We start from the raw sequence: 16,048 nt of genomic DNA on the forward strand, positions 1-16,048 counted from the left end.
TACACACACATATATTTGGAGGAGTAGCATAAAATATATTTCTGTGCAAGGCAGTCCAAAGATGGATTGGAGAAAAAAAAAACTTCTAATGAACTGTGGAATAGAAATGAGGGACTTCAGAAATGTACCATTTACTGGAAGTATTTATTGTAAAAGTTTCTTTTATTTTTTCACCATCACTCCATTTTTATGTTATATTTGTGTTATATTTGTTTGTTTGTTATTTATTTATTTATTTATTTATTGAGTTAGCTAGGAGAGCATTAGCAGACTCATCTATCAGTTTTATTTCTTTGCTTTGTTAGATAGACACAGACACACAGACACAGATTTCTAGGTTGGAAGAGACCTCAAGATCATCGAGTCCAACCTCCGACCTAACACTAAGTACTCCACTAAACCATATCGCTAAGCTCTACATCTAAACGTCTTTTAAAGACCTCCAGGGATGGTGACTCCACCACCTCCCTGGGCAGCCCGTTCCAATGCTTAATAACCCTTTCGGTAAAGAAGTACTTCCTAACATCCAACCTAAAACTCCCCTGTCGCAACTTTTGCCCATTCCCCCTCGTCCTGTCACCAGGCACGTGGGAGAACAGACCAACCCCCACCTCGCTACAGCCTCCTTTAAGGTAACTGTAGAGAGCGATAAGGTCGCCCCTGAGCCTCCTCTTCTCCAGGCTGAACAAGCCCAGCTCCCTCAGCCTCTCCTCGTAAGACTTGTTCTCCAGACCCCTCACCAGCTTGGTCGCCCTTCTCTGGACTCGCTCGAGCACGTCCATGTCCTTCCTGTAGCGAGGGGCCCAAAACTGAACACAGTACTCAAGATGTGTCATCTAACATTAGAGGTGTTCCATATAGGTTCATGATGATTTCCCACTTACTGACTTTGTCACAAGCTAAAATGAAATACTGAAGCCTATATATGAAAAACTTCACATTGATTAAATCAAAAAGTTGTTGTTTGTGTGAAGATCAGTAATAATTTTTTAACTTTATTTTTTGTAGATTTCATAGAATCATCTAGAATCGTAGAATGGCTTAGGATGGAAGGGACTTCAAAGAATATCTAGTTCCACTCCCCTTGCCCTGGGAAGGGATACCACACACTAGATCGTGTTTCTCATGGCCTTATCCAACCTGGTCTTGAACACATCCAGGGATGGGACGTCCACAGCTTCTCTGGGCAACCTGTTCCAGTGCCTCATCACCCTCTGATAGAAGAATTTCCTCCTAACCTCTAATCTAAATCTCCCCTCTTTTAGCTTAAAAGTATTCCCCCTTGTAATGTCATTATCTGCCTAAGTAAAAAGTTGTTCTCCATCTTTTTTATAAACCCTCTTTAAGTATTGAAAAGCTGCAATGAGGTCTCCCCAGAGCCTTCTTTTCTTCAGGTTGAACATGCCAAGTTCTCTCAGCCTCTCTTCATAGGAGAGGTGCTCCATTCCCTTTTAATATGACCCTTCATGTCAATGCTCGCCTTAAAATGAGCCGGCAGTGTGCCCAGGTGGCCAAGAAGGCCAATGACATACTGGCTTGTATCAGGAATAGTGTAGCCAGCCGGACCAGGGAGGTGATTGTCCCCCTGTACTCTGCTCTGGTGAGGCTGCACCTCTAGTACTGTGTTCACTTCTGAGCCCCTGAGTACAAGAATGACATTGAGGCCCTGGCATGTGTCCAGATAAGGGCTACAAAGCTGGTGAAGGGTCTGGAACATAAGTCTTATGAGGAGAGGCTGAGAGACTGGGGTTGTTGAATCTGGAGAAGAGGCTCAGGGGAGACCTTATTGCTCTCTACAGCTACCTGAAAGGAGGTTGTAGCGAGGTGGGGGTTGACCTCTTCTCCCAAGTAACTAGAGGTAGGACCAGTGGAGGTTCATGCTGGAATTTAGGAGAAATTTCTTCTCAGAAATAGAGGTTAGGCATTGGAACAGGTTGTCCAGGGAAGTGGTGGAGGCATCATCACTGGAGGTGTTTAAGGAAAGGGTGGATGTAGTACTTAGGGACATGGTTTAGTGAGCAGTATTGGTGGCAAGTGGATATTCGGACTAGATGATCTTAAAAGTCTTTTCCAACCTTAATGGTTCTAAGATTCCTCTCTCCCAGCTATTGTGGAGCAGCAGTTTTTTTCCCTTTCTTCAGTCTGCTCTCACAGAGGCACAACCAACGTTGCTCACTGGCTTGATTCTGGCCAGTGGTGAGTCCCTTTTGGAGCCAGCCATCTGGAGCTAGCTCTGATTTGACATGGGGCAGCAGCTGGGCTCTGCTCACAGAGCCCACCACTGCAGCCTTCTGGCTACCAAACCTTTCTATATAAATCCAATACAGAGTTATAGTCCCATTAACTTTTTGCCACTTTAACATACACTATGTGTCAAACATTTACTACGAACATGGCCTGACTTCACAAAAAACCTTATCAGTTGGCAAGTGGCAGGATTAATTGCTTAACCTAAATGTGCTTCAAACTTAAACAAATCAGCGCATCATAGAGTTTATTGCTATTCTATTGCCTACTAGAGAAAAATCAGACATATGTTCTCTATTATCAGAGCTTCTAAGTCACGGTACCATAACACTAAAAATTGATATATATGCTTAGTTGTATATAAACAAGAAGTGCATTTAAGTTTTATGAATTTTGTCATAAAAACACTAAGAAGAATGTTTAAGGTTTAAGATTGCTGCATTTCTCAAGTTTGTGAAAAACACAGAAAAATAAAGATTTCAGCCATTAGGATAATTACCTTTATATGTTGAAGGCATTCATTTAAGTAAAATGTTTCTGGAATAGTTCATAAGAATGATGTATATGTGGTCACATATTCACATTCTTGGAAAAGAATGAATAAGAGGAAATTACTAGCATGATTTGTTGGTAATGCTTGTTTGAATTTGTTGTAATTTTCACTACTTGTGAAAATTACACTGTTTTGTCATATAGATATTTTCATCATCGTATTTCTTTAGCTTATTGTCCTATGTGTTCTACATATTCTGTCTTAGAAATTCCATTCTGCACGTTTTATTTTTTAATCTATTTTCTATTAAATAGATATTCTATACCATTTTAGGAGTTGCTGTTGAAGTGTGGAACTCAAAATTTGAATTTGGTTAACTGAGATTTTAACTGTGCGTACTTAATATGAAAATAATAAAGCTTTTTGCATTGAACATAGCATTTACGGATATTCATCCATCAGTTCTCAAATTCTGATCTGCTGAACATTTTCATATTCCATGGAGATTTGGTAGATTATGTGAAACTCTCACAAGTTTCCAGTAATCTCAAGTAAAAGTAATCTCAAGTAAATTTTCGTGCTTTATAGCATGGAAGGAAGCAGCTGGGAAAAATAAAATAAAATAAATTTTGTGTCAAAAGAGCAGAAATAACTTTTGCAGCATGAAACAGTGAATAGGTGAGACATGAGAAGTCAACTTTTCATATGCAAAAAGAAATTACAGAGTTGTCCCATAGATGGCCAAGTTTTTGAGCAATATTAAAGAAATAAGAGTGCTAAATAAACAGGTCTGTGACAGGATAATCCAAAGTATCGTTTTATGTTTTAAATTTCTGTCTGTGAAAAGAAAAGGGTGGGAAATGAAATTTACATTGGCCACACTCTAAGCGTATCTGTCATTTTCTCTTTCTCCTCTTCATTGTTATTTTTCCTCCTGTCACTGATAACATCTTAATAAACTTACCACACTGTAAGATTCTATGCACACTGCGCATGGAGTGTCTGAGTGATGAACAAAATTTTTTTTTTTTTTTGAGGAGCACAAATTAATCTACAAGATACATAATCAAAAAATCAGTTTTGCTAATTCTAGTTATCTAATTCTTGAACTTAAAAATAATTAATTACTATATTTGGTGAGTATCAACTAGCGGGAAAAAAATAAAAAAATAAAAAAAATTGCTCTGGTCAATTGAACAACAACCTTAATGTACAGGGTTTTTTGCTCTGTAGGCATATGCCTAGTTCCAGGTGCACAGTCTTTTCTTCCTGACCATCTTTGTGTTTTTCTTTTCTTCTGTTCTTTCAGTAGTATTTTGCAGTTGTTTATAAGGATAAAGGCCTTCTTCCTTGTACTTCCAGTAGTTTTATCTACTGTTCTGGAAAGTTGGGTTCATCCTGATCACATGTTGGGAAATGGGGATGTTGGGGTGCGCCAGTCTACCCATGCTTACATCTTTTGGAGTGAAACCTAGGAAAATAGGCAGGGAAGGAGCAACAATTCACCCCAAAGTCTGGAAAGTGGAGGGCCCAAATCTCTGAGACTTGCAAAGTACAGCTGAGTACTCCTCCTAATACAGCCTCCTAGTGGTTCCGAAGAGGAGGAAGCCATCTGTTCTGAATGGAAAAGAAAGGGATGGAGACTTCCTGAATGGAGAGAAGTGGGACTTGCTATAAAGAGGGATTCTTGGTATGCAGATAAAGAATTATTAAGTGGAAAAAAAAAATGAGAATAAGGAGGACTGTAGGAAGATTTTTGGTAACATGGCACTTTGTTGGTACTTCCAGTGTTTTTTTTTTTTTTTTTTTTTTTTTCCCTTCCTTTTCAGGACCCACACTGTTGTGTGATATCTTCTTTCACCTATGGGTATGGAAATATTTGACCTCCTTTTACGTATTTTTCAGAGGGAGCACTTTTGCTGTGTCTCTGAATTAAGGGAACAAATACGTATTTAGAAAGGGAACATCTATGAAATTCAGGGGCAACAGGGAGAATACGGATGAGCTAGGTGATGGGACATAGACAAGTAACAGAGAGAGTGGAGCAACAACTAGTGCAGAGGCAGGTCCAGGTGTTTGGATGAAAAATTTCAGCTGAGAAGGCTGGAAGTATGAAAAACAAAACAAAACAAAACGAAACAAAACTTCTTTATCTAGGAATGCTGATTTCAAATATGCTCAAAAAATTAAATATTTCCTTTTTTTTTTCTGAAACAGCAGTACTTACTCATATACCCAAGAATTTAAAAAACAACAAAACCAAAACCAGCCAAACCAAACAACAACAACAGATACAAGAAAACCAACCTGTACATCTTAATAACCAAAAGTCTTTAAGCATTTAATGTGGGTTACCCAACCTATTTTACGCTTTTCTAAGCAACATGAACCTATAAATCATTTCCAAAACTTTTCTGAATGTTTTTTTTTTTTCTTATGGTAAGTGAAACTTGTGTTGCTGTTGAGAGAAAAGAGTGTTTGTAGAACACATTCCATGGCAAAAGAAAGGCTCAGATAATACAAAAAAAAAGTAAATGTTAATTAATATGAAACTGCTTTCACGCCCATACAAATAGTCATGTTAACAAGTCACCTTTGAGTTTAAGTGCAAATCAAATGACAAGAATCCCATATGATAACCACATAGGGAATACCTTTTCTGATGATATATGAATAGTGGTACAACAATATTCAGTACATTAACTCAAGTTCCTATCTACCCACTGTTGGCATTACATACTACCAGATTTGTGATGTTCTAAAACAGGTTTCAGAGCATTAGTATGATGTTAGCAGTGATTTATCCCAAGTAAACTTTTATTACAGTAAACATGACACTGATTAAAAAAAAAAAAAAAAGTTAAATCTCAATAGAGATTATATGAAATCTTGAGGAATTTGTATCATTTCATCATGAGGGTTAGAACTAAATTACAAAACTAACTTCTAAAGTTAGTTGACAAAGTTGGGACAAAATAAACAAATCTTAAGTAGAAATAACATGAATCTTCAGGAAATAAAAAATATTTAAATTTGTCATAAACGAGCTGAATATTTAGTGACTTCTTGCATTGCTCATTTTCCAATATTGCCTCTTTTTTTTTTTTTTTTTTTTTTTTTTTTTTAATAGAAGATGGCCCTAAAGCTGAATCAGTATTCTGATTTAGGCTGGATTCTGATTTAGGCTGAAATAAAGATATATATATATATATATATATAATTTTATTTTCCATCTCATGATTCCAGAACATTTTTTGTTTCTTTGTTTGTTTGTTTTTCAGGTTTTTTGATCCTCACATCACTAGCTTATATCTACCTCATTTATGAAAAGTCATTTTGTTTGTTTGTTTCACAGAATCACAGAATCGAAGGGGTTGGAAGGGACCTCGAAAGATCATTGGGTCCAACCCCCCTGCCAAAGCAGGTTCCTTAGAGCAGGCTGCCCAGGTAGGCATCCAGATGGGCCTTGAATATCTCCAGAGGAGGAGACTCCACAACCTCCCTGGCCAGCCTGTTCCAGTGCTCCGTCACCCTCACTGTGAAGAAGTTCTTTCGCATGTTGGTGCGGAACTTCCTGTGCTCTATCTTGTGGCCATTACCCCTTGTCCTATCCCCACAAACCACTGAAAAGAGGTTGGCCAAATCCCTCTGTCTCCCACACTTCAGGTATTTATACACATTGATGAGATCCCCTCTCAGTCTTCTCTTCTCAAGGCTGAACAGACCCAGGTCTCTCAGCCTTTCCTCATAGTGGAGATGCTCCAGGCCCCGTATCAGCTTTGTGGCCCTCCACTGGACTCCGGGGAGCCCAGAACTGGACACAGTACTCCAGCTGAGGCCTGACCTGGGCAGAGTAGAGGGGGAGGATCACCTGCCTTGACCTGCTGGCCACGGTCCTTTTAATGCACGCCAGGATCCCATTGGCCCTCTTGACCATGAGGGCACACTGCTGACTCATGGTCAACCTGTTGTCCACCAGGACCCCCAGGTCCTTCTCCACAGAGCTCCTCTCCAGCAGGTCGTCCCCCAGCTTGTACTGATACGTCCAGTTTTTCCTTCCTGGGTGCAGGACTCTACACTTGCTTTTGTTAAACCTCATTTGGTTTCTTCCTGCCCAGCTCTCCAGCTGGTCCAGGTCTTGCTGAATGGCAGCACAGCCTTCTGGCATGTCAGCCACTCCTCCCAGCTTCATGTCGTCAGCGTACTTGCTAAGGGTGGACACTATTCCCTCATCAAGGTCGTCAAGGAAGATGTTGAACAAGACCAGACCCAGCACCGACCCGTGGGGAATGCCACTAGTCACAGGTCTCCAGCTGGACTCTGCACCGCCGATCACCACCCTCTGAGCTTGGCCAGTCAGCCAGTTCTCAACCCACCTTACTGTCCACTTATCTATCCCACACTTTCTCAGCTTTGCTAGCAGGATGTCACGGGAGACAGTATCAAAAGCCTTACTAAAGTCAAGGTAGATGACATCCACTGCTCTCCCCCCATCTACCCAGCTGGTGATGCCATCATAGAAGGCAACGAGGTTGGTCGAGCACGACTTCCCTTTGGTGAATCCATGCTGACTACTCCTCATAACATTCTTCTCTTCCAATTGCTTGGAGATGACATCCAGGACAAGCTGTTCCAACACCTTTCCAGGGACAGAGGTGAGACTGACTGGCGTGTAGTTTCCCGGATCCTCCTTTTTGAAGACTGGAGTGACATTGGCTATCCTCCAGTCTTCAGGCACCTCTCCTCTTCTCCAAGACCTTTCAAAGATGATAGAGAGTGGTTCCACAATCACCTCTGCCAACTCCCTTAGCACACGTGGATGCATCCCATCGGGACCCATGGATTTGTGGGTGTTGAGCCCACTCAGACGCTCCCGAACCACTCTTTCGTAACCGGGGGGAGCCCTCCATTTCCCAGCCCCTTTCTCCTCCCGCCAGGGTTGAGGAGTCCGGGAGGAGAGTCCTTGAAGCAAAGACTGAAGCAAAGAAAGCATTCAGTATCTCCGCCTTCTCAGCATCTCCCGTTACCAGGACACCCCCCTCGTTCAGTAAGGGACCCACATTATCCCTAGTCTTCCTTTTACTGTTTACTTTTTAAAAAAACTCTTATTATCTTTTATCTCTTTTGCAAGCCTCATCTCTAGGTGGGCTTTAGCCTTCCTGGTCATGTCCCTGCAGGCCCTGACAACACTTCTATACTCCTCCCAAGAGGACAGGCCCTTTTTCCACATTTCATAGACCTTCCTCTTCCTTTTGATCTTATTGACGAGCTCCTTGATCATCCATGCAGGTTTCCTGCCCCCTTTCTCCGATTTCCTACGCTTAGGGATGCACCGATCCTGAGCTTGGAGGAAGTGCTGTTTAAATATAGCCCAGCTCTCACAAGCACTCTTGCCTTCTAGCAACCTAGCCCATGAGACACTCCCAAGCAGGTCCCAGAAGAGGTTGAAGTTGGCTCTTCGAAAGTCCAGGGTAGCAATCCTGCTACTAGCCTTACTTTTTCCACCAAGTTCCATCTTGAACTCCACCATCTCATGGCTGCTGCATCCCAAGCTGCCCCCAACCTTCACATCCCTAACAAGCCCATCCCTGTTGGTAAGGATAAGGACAGGTTTGTTTATATTGCTTGGAGAAATGGTATTTCCACATCAGTAAGGTATCTGTAAATTCTGTAAACACCTACATCCTGGTCTTAGATGTCTAACACAACATTTTAACAACAGTAGGCATTGTATCCATTTTTTAAATTGACTTATGTATATATAAAACAAATCATGATACATAAGGAGATGATCCATAGAGACTTGGAATACATTGTAGTAGAGGTTAAGGTTCAATGTTAACAGTAAATAGACCTGAAAACAGTATTAAGACCTGATTCAAGTTGAAAAGTTGCCAACAATTCTATCAGACTTGGTTGCATTATAAGGACTAGCTCTAGTTTGATTGACATGTGTGTGTATCTGTCATATGTGTGCTTCAGGATCACATGAAAGAAGAGGAGAGGTAATGTGCTTGCTATAATTTTCACTGTTTAAATGGAAACACGTCTCTGAATACAGAACTGTTTTTAGGTATTCAGCTGTTCCACAAATCAGTAAGGTTTGATTTCTGAGATCCATATTTAGTCTATAACATGCCCCAAAATAATGCATGCAAAACTAGCTTTTTTTTTTTTTTTTTTTTTTTTCTTTTTTCCCCATGGACTCTTGTTTCCATTCATCAGGGACAGAAGGCAAAGTTCTGCCAAAGCAACCACCCAATTTACAAATTTAGAAGAAGGTATATTAGAATGGGAATCAAATTATATATTCAGATTTCTGTTTTTCTTTAATGGGGAAGGGAAAACATGATCAAATGAGTAAGGAAACAGGGAGTAAACAACATTAATATACAATGGATGTAGCAAGCAACATGGAAGTATTACTGAGCTGGAATGGACGGCCACAGCAATCCAGTTTACTCATGCTTGTTTGGAACTGGCACAATTGCTAATGAAGAAAGAAAATTACTATCAACAGAGAAAATAATAGCACTAAGTGCCATATTTCTACCACAGTGTAATAATACTGTTAATAGTTATTGCTCCTTTTTTTTTTCAGAAGGAAATTTAATTAACCTTTCTACCCCTCTGACCTGTTACTTTTCTCTCAGTCTTAGCTCTTGGTGTTGTTAACTTTTTCTTTGTTGTTGTTGTTATTTGTTGTTCTTTTTTGTTTGTTTGTTCAAATGGTGTTAGTAGGGGGTTGGGCACATTTCCTTTAGTTAATAATCACCTACTAACCAGCAGCAATCTCAAATCTGTTTTGTGTTTTGTTTTGTTTTGTTTTTAAAAAAATCTAAAATTTTATCATTCTTTTAACAGTTCTTTTACTTTGAAAATACTTTTCCCCAATCTTCTTCCTTCTGTTAGTTAGGAATTAGAATTGTTTTGTTCAGCCTTTGTTTCTATTTGATCCCCAAAGTGAAATCGTTCCATTAATTCCATAGTGCATTCTGACTTAATTTACTTTCTACTAACAGCTGGTTGAAGAGAAGCATGGAGGATCTGACAAATGATGTAAGCTTTCCAATTCCATGAGGGAGAACCAAGTGGGTTCAAACTGAATCAAAGTTAGGGAAAAGCATCCATCTATCCCTAATACATTTAGACAGGGAGATCTAGAGCATGAAGAATATGTAAATTCCTTAGAGTGACAATTTAACTGTCATAATAGGGATGTGAAAAGAAGCAAAAGAGTGCTTTAGAAGACTTATGTGGCAATTCAGTTCAAGCTCTAATACTCTAGATTGAGCAGATGCCATTTTCTGAGAGAACCTAAAAGTAGATAGAAGAAAGAGAGAAAAACAAGCAAACAAACAAACAAAAAGAAATTGTTCAAAGAACTCCCAGCTGGGCTAGGCTTACAGGCAGAAAGCCAAAGATACATTTCATCTTTCAAAGAACTCTGATTTGATATCAACTGGAGGATGTACTGCAAACCAGAATAGCTCTTAACAATTATGAAAAGTCTCTGGAATGATGGAAGTACCATGTTTGATGCTCTTGCTTATGAAGCACTTTAAAACAGCTATTTCAAAGAACACCAAGCTTAATATCCCATTGAAATATAAACTCTTATTTGTACAACACAAAATGCAAGCATTTCATTTTCTTTCCCCCACCAGGAGATATATTTGATATGAGATTCAGTAAGTATGAAAATGATTGACAAATTATTTAACAGACCAAATTATTCCTATCTCTTGAGTATGTCACCATTCAGCTAATGATAATTAGCTATTGCTAATGCTAAATTAAGGAAAGATGTGGAGGTTCACCATCCTCTTTCTTTACCAAGAAAAATGCCATTACAGATATATGTACTCATACCATTTTTTCTTCATGGGGTGGACTCCTTGGCTCCTTTGCCTTGCACTATCACATTTTCTCCAGAAACTTGTTCAGTACATAGTAGGGAACCAGAAGATTAATGATTAAAATCAAAAGAAATCAGAAATGCCAAAATGGAGTCTTAATGATTTGCTGAAAATATGTTCTTTATGAAGGAACTTGTGTGTTTTATCACTGAGGGTTAAAAGAAACAACAAGATGCAGGTGATACCAATAGTGGGTCATTTCTCATCACTGTCAATGAAAATGTAGGAGTTTGGGCCTAGTGTGTTTAATAATTTGTGTGGGGAGTCCAAATCGGAGACTTATTTGTCAGAAACAGCATTTTTGGAGTAAACCAACAACTTCAAAAGTAGAGTCAGAACTTCAGATAGTATGTACCCATGAGTCTAAAAAAGGCTTAACTATAAAGTGCCTGAGTTGTAGGGTAAAGATCCAGTCTCTAACTTTAAGCAGCTCAATGACAAACATTTTGAAAGCAGAAATTTTCACTACTAATTGCTTTCACAGAATCACACAGAATGTTTGAGGCTGGAAGGGACCTCTCTAGGTCACCTTGTCTAAGTCCCTTGCTCCTAGAGCTAGTTGCCCAGGACCATGTCCAGATGGCTTTTAAGTATCACCTAGTATGGAGGCACCACAAACTCTCTGGGCAATCTCCATGCCCACTCTCCATACTCAGAGTGAAAAATTGTTTCCCAATGTTCAGACAGAACATTGTGTTCACTTTGTGCCCATTCACTATTGTCCTTTTTTTTTAACTATGAATCTAACTGTGTATTTGAATTATGAATGTTGTAAATGTTAACTGTGAAATTTTAAGCCAGTCTAAACTTTACAACTGGCCATTAGGAAATATTTTAAAATAGAGTGTCAAAAGACATGGAATGTCATGAAACAATGGAATCTATCCAGTATGGTGTCTGCAGAAAAAAATCATTTTTCACTCAGTTCTTGAGATGAACTGTAGACTTCGACAGTGTAATAAGTAAATGAAATTTGGAATCATGCTCAGTTTGTACTTACAAAAAGTTGTTCATATTGTTTCATATAGAAGAGCCAATTAAGAAAGCTAAGTATTTGTTGAAGGAGAGACAGTAAAGTCAGCATGATACTCAACAGATACTGAAAAATATGGAGACAAAATGTGTAAAACTGTACAAAAATGCTTGCTTTAGTCTATGATGGTACCTCTGCCCCTTAACAGCTTAAATTCTAAATGTGGAATCCTGTAGCAAACAAGGTGAAGAGGTTTTCAGTAACAGTGATCTCTGTACCTCCTGTGCATTGTTCAGTTAAAAAAGGATATGTAGTAGTAATGAAAGGATGAAAGTGTTGTATTGAGAGGACACAAATCTATCATTCTGAGTAAATGGGCTCGTCATAAGGTTAATCTTGTTTATACCAGACAAGATAATTGTTTTGTTATTGTTTGTTATTGTTTGAGGGCAATACTTTCTATTTTGATAAAGCGCAATAAATTCATGATTTCTGGTTAACAGACGACATAACTTACATCATGAAATATCACCTACTGACTCAGAATATTTATGGTTCTCACATTCTTTCAATACAAGAAATTGATTTTTCCTATGGCAAAATATTACCTTTATTTTTAGATTTTTAGTGTGAAGAAGTTTTCTATTCCTAATTATCAATAAAATTGAAGGTAGGGGTATAAGGCACTCATTTATATTTTATACACAGGATGGAAAAAAAATCCTTTTGTGTATTGTGTGCTTTGTAAATATGAATAACTCTTACAAATCACTTATTAACTGCTGGAGATGAGGGCAGGCCAAAAAAGAGTGTTGTGGTTTTTTTTTTTGCGGGGGGGGGGGAAGGAGGAAGAAGGAGTTAAAAAAAATAAATGACCAGACACAGAGAAAGTTTGTTCAATAAATTGAAATACAAGCTTGAAAACTGAAAACTCTGATTTTAGTCTATCCCTAAGGGTACATTTTAGCTTTTTTCTCTTTCTCTTTCTCTTTCTCTTCTCTTCTCTTTCTCTTTCTCTTTCTCTTTCTTCCCTTCTATTATTTACCTACTCTGTTTCTTGTTGCCTTTAATCTTCTGAAGTAATTACTGCTAAAGAAGGCTGGTGTGAAAATGCAGCATAATGTATTTGAGAGAATTTATCCTTATGTATTGCACTTAGGAAAGGATGAAATATATTTCAGCAACAGCGACATAACATACTGTGCAAAAACCTACTTAATGTGACCTTTCCAAGAAAATGCATTCTGTGATTGCTATATTCATCCAAAGGGAAGAAAACATCAAATTCCTCAAGTATATTTCTCAACATTTCTCAATGATAATTTAAAATCCTGTTCATGTTGCTATTTAGGGTGGTAAATCCATCCCAGATACCTGCAAATTGCAACTGAACTGAGCATGAGATGCTGTAAAAACACAACCACTATTACAATAAAAGAGCTCATACCTGAAGCCTTGGGCATGAATCATCCCATTTTGTACTCACAAGCTAAAAATCAACCCGTATTCCAAGGCTTCAGTGCGTTGAGTTATAAAGACATTCTGGAAACCCCTAAGTAGTTTATGTACAAGATTTTCATATCTAAAATATAACCTTCTCTGTTTGAGAAAAAGTGTTTTGTGCATATTCCTGGGTAAGATATCAAATACCAATTCACACCATTTTCCTGTCCTTATAAGGTACTACCATTCTTGACCAGGAGGCGGAAGTAGAGTCATCTGGTGGGTTTGCAGATGACTTTACAAGCCAATGCATGCTAAGTAGATTTTGTTGCACAGTTCACTTCACAATTCAATACCTGAAGCAGTCAGGAATAAAACAGCATAACTACCCATGAGGAAACTCATGCTATATCTCAAGTCCTACACAGAGACAAATTCTATATAGCTGAACAAGCTTGGCAGAAAGTTATCCGAAGCCCAACAAGAAGTTAACATAATTGGAGTTAACTGTTTCCATCTGTTACAATGAAGTTCAAACAATAGCAAGGAGATTTTGTTCAATAGACATCTGATGAGTTCCAGACTCTGCCTATGGATAATGTAAGAATAAATAATTTGTTTGTTCTAGCTTTTCTTTAAAATGAACAGCTGCTGCAACTCCTGTCAGAAATAACAGTAACTCTAAAATATCATAGAATCATAGAATTGTGGGTTGAAAGGGACCTTAAAGAATATCTAGTTCCAATCTCCCTGCCATGTGCAGGGACGCCACCCACTAGATCAGGTTTCTCAGGGCCTCATCCAACCTGGTCTTGAACACATCCAGGGATGGGGCATCCACAACCTCTCTGGGAACCTCTTCCAGTGCCTCATCACCCTCTGATAGAAAAATTTCCTCCTAACCTCTAATCTAAATCTCCCCTCTTTTAGCTTAAAACCATCCCCCCTTGTAATGTCATTATCTGCCTAAGTAAAAAGTTGTTCTCCATCTTTTTTATAAACCCCCTTTAAGTATTGAAAAGCTGCAATGAGGTCTCCCCAGAGCCTTCTTTTCTTCAGGTTGAACATGCCAAGTTCTCTCAGCCTCTCTTCATAGGAGAGGTGCTCCATCCTCCTGTTCAACTTTGTGGCCCTCCTCTGGACGTGCTCTAACAGGTCCACATCCTTCTTGTGCTGAGGGAGCCAGATCTGGACACAGTACCCCAAGTGGGGCCTCACAAGGTCCCAGTAGAGGGAGACAATCACCTCCCTTGACCTGCTGACCACTCTTCTGTTGATGCAGCCCAGTCTGCAGTTAGCCTTCTGGACTGCAAGCGCACTCTGCTGTTTATGTTAAGCTTTTCATTTACCTGAACCCTCAAGTCCTTCTCTGCAGGACTGCCCTCAGTTAATTTTTCACCCAATCTGTACTCATGTCTTGGTCAGCCTGACTCAGGTGCAGCTCCTTACACTTGGACTTGTTGAACCTTACTGGGTTCACATGGGCCCACTTCTCAAGCTTGTCCAGGTCTCTTCCTTCTGTTGTATGGATTGCACCACCCAGCTTGGTATCATCTGCCAACTTGCTGAGGGTGCACTCGATCTTATTGTCTGTGTCATTGATGAAGATACTGAAAAGTACCGGTCATAGACCAGTACTACATGGACATAGAGCTATTGACCAACATGTTCTCAATGCTCCCTGTGAAGATATATTCACAGTGAAATTCAACTCACCTGACTGTGGATGTCTGCATCTCAGCTGACTGCATAGACTGCCTTAAAATGAAAAGAAACAGGTACTTGCATAGCTCAATTTATCTGATCCTAATCCATGTCTCAAATAGACTCTCAATTTTCTCTAAAGTATTTCTCCTGATTCACTACACTGCATTGCTAAAAGTATGTGTCTATGTATCTAAAGCATATGTCTAACACCCAATCAGCAAAGATAGGAAATTACTGAAAATGCACATGGGTAAATTCCTTCCCGTATTCTTTTGAAAATCTATATTAGCTGTCAGATGAAATGATTAGATGGCCTTGACAAAAATATTAGTCATACAGAGATGAGTCATAGTTTTGCTTACTGTTTGTAATGATGCTCTGGGGCTTAGATGAGCTCAGTCAAAACACTGTTTTGTGATGGTAGAAGAAAGTATATCTGAGAGTATATAGAATAAATGATAATAATAATTAAAAATAAAAATAAAAAGTGCTACATTACTAGCTGTCAATATATAGCCTGTGTCTCACTTTTAGTTCCAAATGGCACAGAGCTATGAAACACAATGCTCTTCTGTGATCAAGGGATCAAGATTCACTTTCACTACCCATAAGATTTTACAGTGAAACACAGTTGCTGTGCCGCAGTCATGGAACAATGATTTGCTTCTGGCCACACTGCTGGCAATACTGAGAACTATAGGCATCAGGATTTCAAACTTTCATGGCAACTTATAGGCAGATGTCTTCTGGAAACTGTTTTATCTAAATGCAATTGACCCTTCATGCTAAATATGGATATTATGAGAAAAGGTTAAAATTTTTTGTCTTCCTTACTTCCATTCCTAGCTTTATGTTCATCATTCATGCACGCAAAAGGCCAACATAATTTTGTCCTAAAAGCTCAGCAGATCAAGGACAGTGTAAAACTTGTCAGTAAATCAGTCCCACTAGTGGTTTGCATTTCTTTTCCTGAATACATATAGATTATAAAATAAAGATGTGAAATATTTTCTTGTTTTGGGAGAAACAAAGTTTATTTAATTAAAAATGAAAAATGTTATTTTACTCAAACACAACCCACCCATAAATTGAACCAATTATACAGTATGTTCCTGATTTGAAATTAAATTAATAGTACAAGAACACCTCCTATGCGTGCCTGGGAAGGCTTGTCTGCTTCAATATTGGTAAGTATAATAATCTAAATAACAAGATTAATTATCATAATTAATATTGAATAAATAAAAAAGGAATCATTTTTATGTA

This window comes from Cygnus atratus, chromosome 1 (assembly GCF_013377495.2).
Source record: "Cygnus atratus isolate AKBS03 ecotype Queensland, Australia chromosome 1, CAtr_DNAZoo_HiC_assembly, whole genome shotgun sequence".
Classification (NCBI taxonomy): domain Eukaryota; kingdom Metazoa; phylum Chordata; class Aves; order Anseriformes; family Anatidae; genus Cygnus; species Cygnus atratus.